Raw genomic sequence first — 10509 nt, 5'->3', positions numbered from 1 at the left:
TTGAATTGGAGTCTCACTCTGTCACCCAGGCTGGAGTGCAGTGGCATGCTCACAGCCACCCCAGCGTCGACCTGCTGGGCTCCACCCCAGCATCAATCCTTCCACCTCAGCCTTCCAAGTAGCTGGAACTACAGGCACACGCTACCAAGCCCGGCTAATTTTTTATTTATTATAGAGACGAGGTCTCGTCAAGTTGCCCGGGCTATTCTCGAACCCACGGGCTCAGGCAATCTACTCGCCTCAGCCTCCCAAAGTGCTGGGATTACAGGCTGAGCCACCGAGTTCAGCCTGTAACTTTATTTTTCTACACTCTCCCTAGCTCTGGAAAAACAGTTGAACTGCAGATGACTGCACAAGCAACAAATACAAATTTTCCTTGATTATGATTTTTGCACCACAAATTGTCCTCACTGAGGCAATGTGATGTTATGTCACTAAAATGTGGCATCCAATGCAACTTGCCACTCACAAAAGGAAACATTTAGAAATACATAATCCCTCTGAGACCCAGATATCATTGTCTTCAAGAAAAAACAAATGCTCCATGACTGCTTCCCTTGAGCAGACTTTTTACATGATAAAGTATTCCACCTACTGTCTCTCACAAGGAAATATATAAAAAAAAATGGACCTGGATTCCATAGTCCCAACTGCCAAATTCTATTAAAATGACACACCAGCAGCTCAAACGCTTTTCACCTTCAAATTCACACTCGGCGTATCTTCTTTCTTAAATATAGTTTTTCTCCTTTGCTCCCTTACTTCAGTTAATGATCCCCTCCCACACTATCCCTTCCCAAAAAAATCTCCAGATCTCCCAATTCTACAAGAAAATGTCATTGAGAATTAACTATGTGCCAGACCATGGGACATCAAGATGAAAGAGACACAGTTCCCCCGGTAGAAAAGCTCACAGTTAAAGGAAACCCCTAGTCTAGTTACACAGTTTGGAAGATTCAATGTCATCCCTGCATTCCCCCCTCACTTGTTTCCCACACTGAATTATCAGAACTTGTTAACTTTATTTTTGGAGCATGCATCCATTTATTTACTCCATTCACACCTAGTTATTTAACATAATTAGTTGCAGCTTAAATAACTATAAGGTCAATTAACTAAAATTTTTTTCATTCTATTTACAGAAAAAAAAGATGTTCACAAGTTGACAGGCTAAAGTCAGGTGTATGGGATATCTATCCTTTTTACCTGTTAGTCATGCATTTCTGCTGCTTTGGGCCATAGCACCTCTATTTTCTTTGGGGGACCCATATCCCACGGCACTTCCCCTGGCTCAGTGCATGTGATTTCAATGAGGTTGAGCCTACACTTTGGCACAAGAGATGGCATACAGTTCAGCTTTGCCTACCACAGAGGTAGGAGGAAGTGAAAAGTTAGGAGTCACAGGAACCAAAGCAGACCAAGGAGATTTAAATCTGGGACTTTGTTGAAATAATGCAAAGGAAAAGTTCAATTTCCACTGCAAATGTGGGGTAGACCAGATGGAGTCTATTTGCTTACACAGGCAAAGATGTTCCTCCATAAACAAATGGAATACAGAGAAAGAGAAATGAATACAGAGGAAGGACAAAGAGAACTGAGTCCTGGCAACACACTCTTAGTTTTAAAACCCCTCTCTGGACACAATTCCACACAGTTTGTTGCTTTAGCCAGCTGGAGTTGGCTTTCTAACACTTTCGAGGAACATTTTAACACAAATGTTTTCAAGGGCTTTTTAAACTGCTGAGTTTTGTAAAAAACAAACAACCACCAAAAAAAAAAAAAAAAAAAAACCTTAGAGCCAGAACTACAAAATTTTACTATAATGGTCTGTGCGAACAGCTGATAATTGAAATGATGTCAAAGAAATAACATGATATAGCCAGGTTCGGTGGCTCAGTCTGTAATCCCGCACTTTGGGAGGCTGAAGTGAATGGATTGCCTCAGCCTGCAGATTCGAGACCCGCCTGGGCAACTTGGCGAGACCTCATCTCTACAATAAATCAAAAATTAGCCGGGCATGGTAGCGCACGCCTATAGTTCCAGCTACTTGGAAGGCTGAGGCGGAAGGATCGCCGGAACCCAGCAGGTCGAGGTTGTGTTGGCTGGGAGTGGCCACTGTACTCCAGTCTGGGCGACAGAGTGAGACTCCAACTCAAAAAAAAAAAAAAGAAATACCATGATATAATATTAGGATATGCTGAGAAGTAAAAGATGAAACTCTGATCAATATTCCCCACTTACAAACTAGCCAAATGTGCGCTTCACTTTAGAGTGTCTAGAGTGACCATCTTTAAAATGCTTCTCAAGACACTGATGCCTTAAGGAGAAAAAAAAAAAAAAGATTCAGATGCCATTCCGCATGCAGTTAAAAAAAAAAAGCCAGGCTCGTTGACTCAGCCTGTAATCCCGTGCTTTGGGAGAATGAGGTGAGTGGATTGCCTGAGCCCGAGGGTTCGAGACCCGCCTGGGCAACTTGGCGAGACCTCATCTCTACAATAAAAATCAAAAATTTAGCCAGGCGTGGTAGCACGCCCCTGTAGTTCCAGCTACTTGGAAGGCTGAGGTGGAAGGATCGCCGGAGCCCGGCAGGTCGAGGCTGCGGTGGCTGGGAGCGTGCCACTGCACTCTAGTCTGGGTGACAGAGTGAGACTCCAACTCAAAAAAAAAAGTTTTGGGAGCAAATGTGTGTGACAAAATCTGAATCTCATCTCCCCCTCTTGGAAACTCAAAATGTCCATTAGTATAGTAAGGACTTTGTGATGCTCTGTGTTTAAGAAAACTGCTTTTCTTCTTTGATCACATACCCTTCGTTTATAATTATTATTTTTACTTATTTTTAACTGTGTAAATATCAGTGTAACATCTGATGGAATATTACATTTGGGAAAACGCTGAACTCAAAGGTCCATCAGCTCCATCTTAAACACATTTCTACTACTGCTCCCCCAGTTTACTGCTATATTGATAAAAACATAAGAACCTTGATTTTCCAAGTCTAACAGAATTTTAATTCCACTACCCCAGCATATCAGAAAGTGATATACTTCCAGAAGTTATACTGTCAGCATTATGTTACATTTCTCAATTTTGTGTTTGAGAGTGCTGTGGCTACCTGTGCTTACATCTGAGCAAAGAGAAAAAGGTATGCATAACTGGATGGAAATCATTCCAGAAAACAAGTGCTTAAACCAGTTACAACCTAATTAGCTCCTCATAGAAGTGAAAACCCTACAGAATAAAATAAAACAGAACAGAATAAAATTCAAGTCAGAATTGAACAGAATAAAATTCAAGTCACAGCTAATTACTCCAGAGTTGAAATTTAAATATTCTGTATTAGTGATTTAATTTCATGACTCTAACCCTACTTGAGCTGAATCACGTAGATAAGTATAAGTATAGGTATACGATGTTTTTTTTGTTTTTATTTAAATGTAATCTGGACAGTCCTAGATCACATGTACTAATTTAGGCACAGTGAAACATGGAACACAAGGAACAAGCGGTCACTGAAATCTATCAGTGTTAGAAAATGTGATACAAATCCATGTTTTCAAAGTTTCAGTGGTCAGCAAAGTATGGTATTGTTCATTCATTCTTGCTTGCCTGCATGCATCAATTCATTCATTTAGCAGATGTTTATTGATGGCATACTCTGGGTTAAGAGCCATGTTAGGTGATCAGGATAGAGTGGTGAGCAAAAATATACTTCTTCCCTCATGTTAGGGGCAGAACTGCCTCCTCCCTCCCCAAATTCATATGTTGGAGTCTTAGCCCTGAGCACCTCGGAACATGACTGTATTCTCAGATAGTCTTTATAGAGTAATTAAATTAAAATGAGGTCATTAGGGTGGGCAATAATCCAATATGACTGGTGTCCTAATAAGAGACTGGCGCGCGCACACACACACACACACACACACACACACACACACACACACACACACACCATGTAATGACACAGGAATAAGATGGCCATCTGCAAGCCAAGGAATGAGGTCTCAGAAAAAAACCAACCCTGCTGACACCCTGATCAGAGACTCTTCCCTTCCAGCATTGTGGAAAATTAAATTTCTGTCATTTAAGCCCCCCTAATCTATGATATTTTGTAATGACAGCCCAAGCAAACTAAAATACTCATAAAGCTTAACCTCTATCTGTAGAAAAAGACCTTGTTCAAGTAATCATCACACAAACAAACACAGACCTTTGACTCTGACTTGATACACGAGATCCAACAATAAGTGCTGAAATAGACAGTGACCTAGCAGGGGATATCACTTGATCTAAAATGGGAAGGAAAGGAGTTAGTAAACTGAGAAAGGATAGGAAGCACGAGCATGTGCCAAGGTCCTCTGGAGGAGAAAAGTAAGCAGTGTAGCTGGGGAAAGGAAAGCAAGGGAGTGTAGGAGGACACATGGCTGGTGAGGTACTCAGAGGCCAGGCTGTAGAAGTCAAGACAAGGTTATTAGAAAGATCATAGTTCAAGGGTCTGAGAACTTGGATGGAAAAAAATGACATTCTTATTTTCACTATATTTTAATGAAATTCAGCATTTCTTCCAATTATTAATGTAGGTAACAAATCACAATAGTATTATAGCAGTATCTTCAAATTTTTAATCAATAGAAATTAAAGGTATTTTATTATCACGTTAGGGCTTCTGCTGACACCTTAAAATTTATTTGTACTCATCACCACATCAAGCTATTTTACTTGATTCTAGATCTTGTTATGTAACATATTTAGAGACACTCATATATTACTTCCATGATCCACATATTATAAATTTGTTAACAATATTTTGCTACCTATGTTTAAATAAATTGATCCCTTTATAATGTTATGTATTTTATGTATTTAAAAATAATATTCTGACATGGCTTCCCTAGGTTTCAACAGGCTGCCAGAGGGATGTGGACACAAAAAAGTCTAGGAATTCTTTTTCTTTTTTTTTTTTTTGAGTTGGAGTCTCACTCTGTCGCCCAGGCTGGAGTGCAGTGGCCGCTCCCGGCCACCGCAGCCTCGATCTGCTGGCCTCAGCCTTCCGAATAGCTGGAATTACAGGTATGCGTTACCACGCCCAGGTGATTTTTTGATTTACTGTAGAGATGAGGTCTCGCCAAGTTGCCCAGGCGGGTCTCGAACTCGCAGGCTCAGGCAATCCACTCACCTCAGCCTCCCAAAGACGCAGGATTACAGGCTGAGCCACCGAGCCCGACTAAGTCTAGGAATTCTTAAGAATCCTGTTTGGCATTTATTCTCAGATTAATTATGAGCTATCACTTGGAATAAGTTACTAAATGTCTCTGAGCCTCAATTTTCTCACCAATAAAATGGGGATTTATAGCACTCTATCCAACCAGCAAAGGATCAAATGAGTTAATAAACATAAAATGCTTAGAATGATGCTAAGACACAGTCATGTTCAATAAACGGTAGATACTACTGTCTATAATTAATAGCAATTCATTGTGGTGGTTGAAGCAGAGGGAGTAGCAAGATGGGTAGGTTTATACTTCTGGCTCCAGTGTAGAGAATTACTGAAAGGAGCAGAAAGGAGACCAAATCAGAGACCACCATGGCACTGCTGCAGTTGAAGAATTTTCACATCTAATACTAAATGTTTTAGCAGAAGAATCATTCTTTAAGTCAGATCTTATGCAGAAGCCAGATACATAAATCAGACAAAAGCAGAGTCACTCTGACTAAAGCTGGGTGTGGCAGCCCACTGTCACAGTAGCTCATCATTTCTCTCCTCTCCCAGAAAGTCAATTCTGGCACTTATAAGACTGTCCCAAATCTACAAAGACCAGAATTCGAAAACTGTCACGTTGTCTTCTGATAGGACAATTCCGAAACTGTCAAAACTGTTAAATCACACCAGTGTCTTATAAACTGTAGGATCATCCATTTCTCAATCTGCCTGCATGTTGAGTTTCAGCTGGCATTCATTCGTTTATTCAAAAGTATGTGTCGGTGCTCGCTCTAGGTCTGGTGCTGCTCTAGCCACTGGAGATACAGCTGCACTTATAGCTTTAACTGAAACACCTAGGGGAGCAGGAAGAGGAGGGGAAGGCAAACTATACAAAACAAGAGAAACATATACAGAGATGCTACGATATAGATGAACATCTTTATGGCTGTGAAACTGTAGCCGGTGACAGCATACCTTACTTCTTGGCATTAATGCTGATGATATTCTAGGCCAGCACCCTTATCATGCACAAGATGAACCTCTCTTTTATAATAGCACGCACTGCTTTTTATTTCCTCATACAAAACATACCCCCCCCATTGCTTACTGTATCTTTATTTTATTTATTTATTTTAGTTCATGTCTTTTATTAACTCATACACAATTACTTGTCTTCTGGTTTGTTGAAGCAATAAGTCAGACAACATTTGACACAGTAATGTCTGTCAAAGCAGCTGGCCATAAAAACTCCAGCACCACATTCATCTGAAGGGTACTCTCAACAAAGGCGACTAATTTTGCCATTTTTATCCACTTTATAGTACTTTAGGACACCCAGCTTAACCTTCTTTCTCTTAAGCTTATTCTTCCTGGGAGTTGTATAAGTCTTTTTCCTTTTCTTAGCAACACCACAAAGTCTCAACACAAGAAGAAGAGTAGACTCCTTTTGAATGTTGTAGTCATATAGAGTACGTCCATCTTCCAGTTGCTTGCCAGCAAAGATTAGTCTTTGCTGATCAAGAGGAATTTCTTCCTTATCCTGGATCTTGGTCTTTACATTTTCTATTGTATCTGAGGATTCAACCTCAAGAGTGACTGTCTTCTCTGTAAGAGTATTCACAAAAATCTGCATCTTGGCAGTGGTCCCAACAGCAGATGGCGGATCGAAAAGTGTATCTTTATTTTAAGTGACCCCTGACAATGATGCCCAATTTCTGCTCCTTCTGTTTTTCTATTTCCCTCCTCTCCTAATATGTTTTATGTGATTGTTATCCTTTGGACAACATTCCTCCCCTCTCTCTTCAACCTCCTAGCCAGACAACCAGCTCAGTGCTTCCTGCTCAAGTAGCATGGCAGATACCTCCATCTCCAATCTATCCATCACCCTCCTTGGAAAACCCAAATGGGTCACCATCTCCCAAACTTTGATCCCTGCCTTAGACAATGAAAATCTTCTTTAAATTCCTAGGAACAAAGGGGAGAGGATGGGAGAAGTAAGCTTGGTGAAGGCAGGATCTGCATCTGTTTTGTTCACTGTTGTACATGCAGGGCTCAAAGACATCTTTTTGGTACTTGAGTTTAAGTGGAAGGAAGAAGGGATAAATGAATGGATAGACTGTTAGACAGATAGAAGGAAAAAAGAATGGAAGGAAGGAAGACTGTGAGGCAAACTAGACATCGAGGGAAAAGTAGAACACAGAAAAGATAAGCTATGTTATTTGAGGAGGAATAAAAGCCTAGAGTGACCTTGACTTACTCTACATGGTTTTATATAATCCATATAACCCTGTCAAGTGGCTAGTACCACCAACATCATCATCTCTACCATTCCCATTTTGTAGATAAGGAGGGTGCTATGGTCTGAAAGTGTCCCAAAGTTCGTGTGTTGGAAACTTGTTCTGCAATGCAGCCATGTTGAGAAGTGGGACTTTCTGGCTTTGCCCAAAGAGACTAATAGACTAATGCGTTATCCATGGAGTGGGTTAGTTATTGAAAGAGTGAGTCTGTTGTAAAAGCCAGTATGGTTGTCTCTTGTGATCCCCCTGATGATGTGACACCCTGTGCCACCTTGGGACTCTGCAGAGAGTGCCCACCAGAAAGAAGGCCCTCACCAGATGCACCTACTAGCCTTGCTCTTCCCAGCCTACAGGATTATAAAGAATAAATTTATTTTCTTTATAAATTACCTAGTCTTAGCCGGGCTCGGTGGCTCAGCCTGTAATCCCACGCCTTTGGGAGGCTGAGGTGAGTGGATTGCCTGAGCCCGCGGGTTCGAGACTCGCCCGGGCAACTTGGTGAGACCTCATCTCTACAATAAATCAAAATTAGCCGGGTGTGGTAGTGTGTGCCTGTAGTTCCAGCTACTCGGAAGGCTGAGGCGGAAGGATCGCCAGAGCCCAACAGGTCGAGGCTGCGGTGGCCAGGAGCGGCCACTGCACTCCAGTCTGGGCGACAGAGTGAGACTCCAACTCAAAAAAAAAAACAAAAAATAAATAAATAAATTACCTAGTCTTGGATATTCGGTTACAGCAACAGAATAAAGAACTAAGACAGAGGTTAAAACTTGAGAAGGTTGAAAATTGTATCCTGTGGCCAAGCTCGGTGGCTCAGCCTGTAATCCCAGCACTTTGGGAGGCTGAGGTGAGTGGATTGCCTGAGCCTGTGGGTTCGAGACCCGCCTGGGCAACTTGGCAAGACCTCATCTCTACAATAAATAAAAAACAAATTAGCCGGGCATGGTAGCACGCGCCTGTAGTTCCAGTTATTCGGAAGGCTGAGGTGGAAGGATCGCCGGAGCCCAGCAGGTCGAGGCTGCGATGGCCGGGAGCGGCCACTGCACTCCAGTCTGGGCGACAGAGTGAGATTCCAAATCAAAAAAAGAAAAGAAAGAAAGAAAGAAAATTGTATCCTAAGATTATGCAACATTTATAAATGCAGAGTTAGAACTTGGGCCCTCGTCCTTACTGCCGTGTACAACTGAGTTCCAAGACACCGGGAATATGAAATATAATACAAGAACTGACCATGTTTCCAGGAAGGCCAAGTGAAATTCTGAAGATAATGATAACCTGAGGAAATAGGGGAATGTCTATAATCTTCATTTCTTGGAAGACATTGAATGCCTTATCTGAAACATCTACTGTTCTATCACCAAAGAAGAAAGCTGGTAGGCCTCCATAGAGAAACCATATAAAGTCTGATCCAAGAGGACCAGAAGATGTTGAGTTTTAACAGGGCATTCACATTCAGAACACTTACAAGAGGGCAAAAAATGAGCAAAAATAATAACAGCTTTTTTAATCAACCAAAAAACCTAAAGATGAAAATTAGTGCTGTGAAATGGAGCCAGATAACTAACTAAACAGAAAACAAGAGGCATTGAGAATCTGACCTCCCATGCTCTGTAATATACTCAAATTACTTATTTTTTTAAAAAGTTATATCTAAGCATGCCATTAAATAAATACTAAGTATGTGCTAGGCACTGCCATAAGCAGTGTACCTTGAGTGAATCACTTGATCTTTTTCTGCCATGGTTTAATCTATAGGAACAAGGGAATAACAATGCCTACTTCACCAGGCTGTTGTGGGGATTAAATGACATGGTGCACAGAAAATGCATGGCAGATAGTAAGTGCTCAAAAACATGAACTGTTCCCATCACTACCACCCTAGGTTTGTCCTCACAGCAACAACCCAAGAAGGTAGATTATATCAACTTCATTTTGCAGATGAGTAAACCAAAGCTTGGTGAGCTACCCTCAGGGATCAGAAAGCAAAAACAAAAAACTTTTGCTGGCCACACCAACACTTGCTTCTGGCTGAGTCTTCAGTTCCTCCCCAGCCACCCCTGGAAGTAGCTGTAATATGCTGCAATTAGCAGGTACCCCAACAATTTCCCCTAACTTATGCTCCTGTGACTAACCCCTGAGCAGCGCTTCTCAAAGCAAGGCCCTCTAAAGGGTAATAAAACAAATGTACTGAAAGGAAGAAATCTATTAAATACAACCAAAGACTTCCATAATAAAATACTGCAATTACTGCTCACTGCTCTGGCTGGCTGTCTCCTTGAACAGACTGAGATAATTGGCTTTCTTTGTATTTTATTTTTCCCACTGAATTACTTTTTTTTTTTGCATGTGTATGTTTTAGGAGCTACTACATTCAGGTACAAAATGAGAAATTTCTTTTGTATATAAAGTTGCTTATGCTCGAGGAAATATTTAGCAAATTAGAGGGGCATTTACTACAAAAAATTACACAGGAAGAAGAAGAAGGCCCCCAAACTAATAATCTTATTAATACATAAATGCCATGTGAGATCCATTCTCATATATTCCCCAGGACAATCCTCTTCAACAGAGGTAACTGGTGAGATGAAAATAGGAGGGTCAGAGAGAACTGCATTAGAGTAAGAAAGACAAAATGTTAATAAGTACAAGAGGCATTTTGGGTGGGAGACTGTTGAGAGAAAGCCCTGAACTGACTCAGGCATTCTCCCCACCAAATGATGCAGAGGCTTGCCAGTCTTGACCCAGAGAGACAGCAGACAGAGCTCATGCTGATGGAATCCAACCATAAGGATATGTATGAGCCAAGAAAAAACAGGAAGGATGTCCAGGAGATCCTCCCTTTTGGTCCTCCCAGCTGCAGGGACCTTGTACCTTTTCCGACTTAAAATGCCTGCCCTTGTTCTGGAAAGAGCTGACTTCTTATTTTTCAGGTCTCAATCATGTCCTTTTTCTTTTTTCTTTTTTGAGTTGGAGTCTCACTCTGTTGCCTAGACTGGAGTGCACTGGTCACTCCTGGCC

At 41.3% G+C, this 10509-nt stretch overlaps 1 protein-coding gene and 1 pseudogene across 8 annotated transcripts in view; both read right to left on the bottom strand.

Moving 5' to 3' along the window:
• The window catches only part of MAGI1 (membrane associated guanylate kinase, WW and PDZ domain containing 1), a 692842-nt gene that overhangs the window by 338525 nt on the left and 343808 nt on the right, over positions 1-10509 (bottom strand). The window lies entirely within an intron of this gene.
• LOC103275487 lies at positions 6363-6830 on the bottom strand (annotated as a pseudogene).

This window comes from Carlito syrichta, unplaced genomic scaffold (assembly GCF_000164805.1).
Source record: "Carlito syrichta isolate Samal-C Ts95f unplaced genomic scaffold, Tarsius_syrichta-2.0.1 Scaffold315490, whole genome shotgun sequence".
Taxonomy (NCBI): Eukaryota; Metazoa; Chordata; class Mammalia; order Primates; family Tarsiidae; genus Carlito; species Carlito syrichta.
This window is presented reverse-complemented; position numbering and strand designations above follow the sequence as displayed.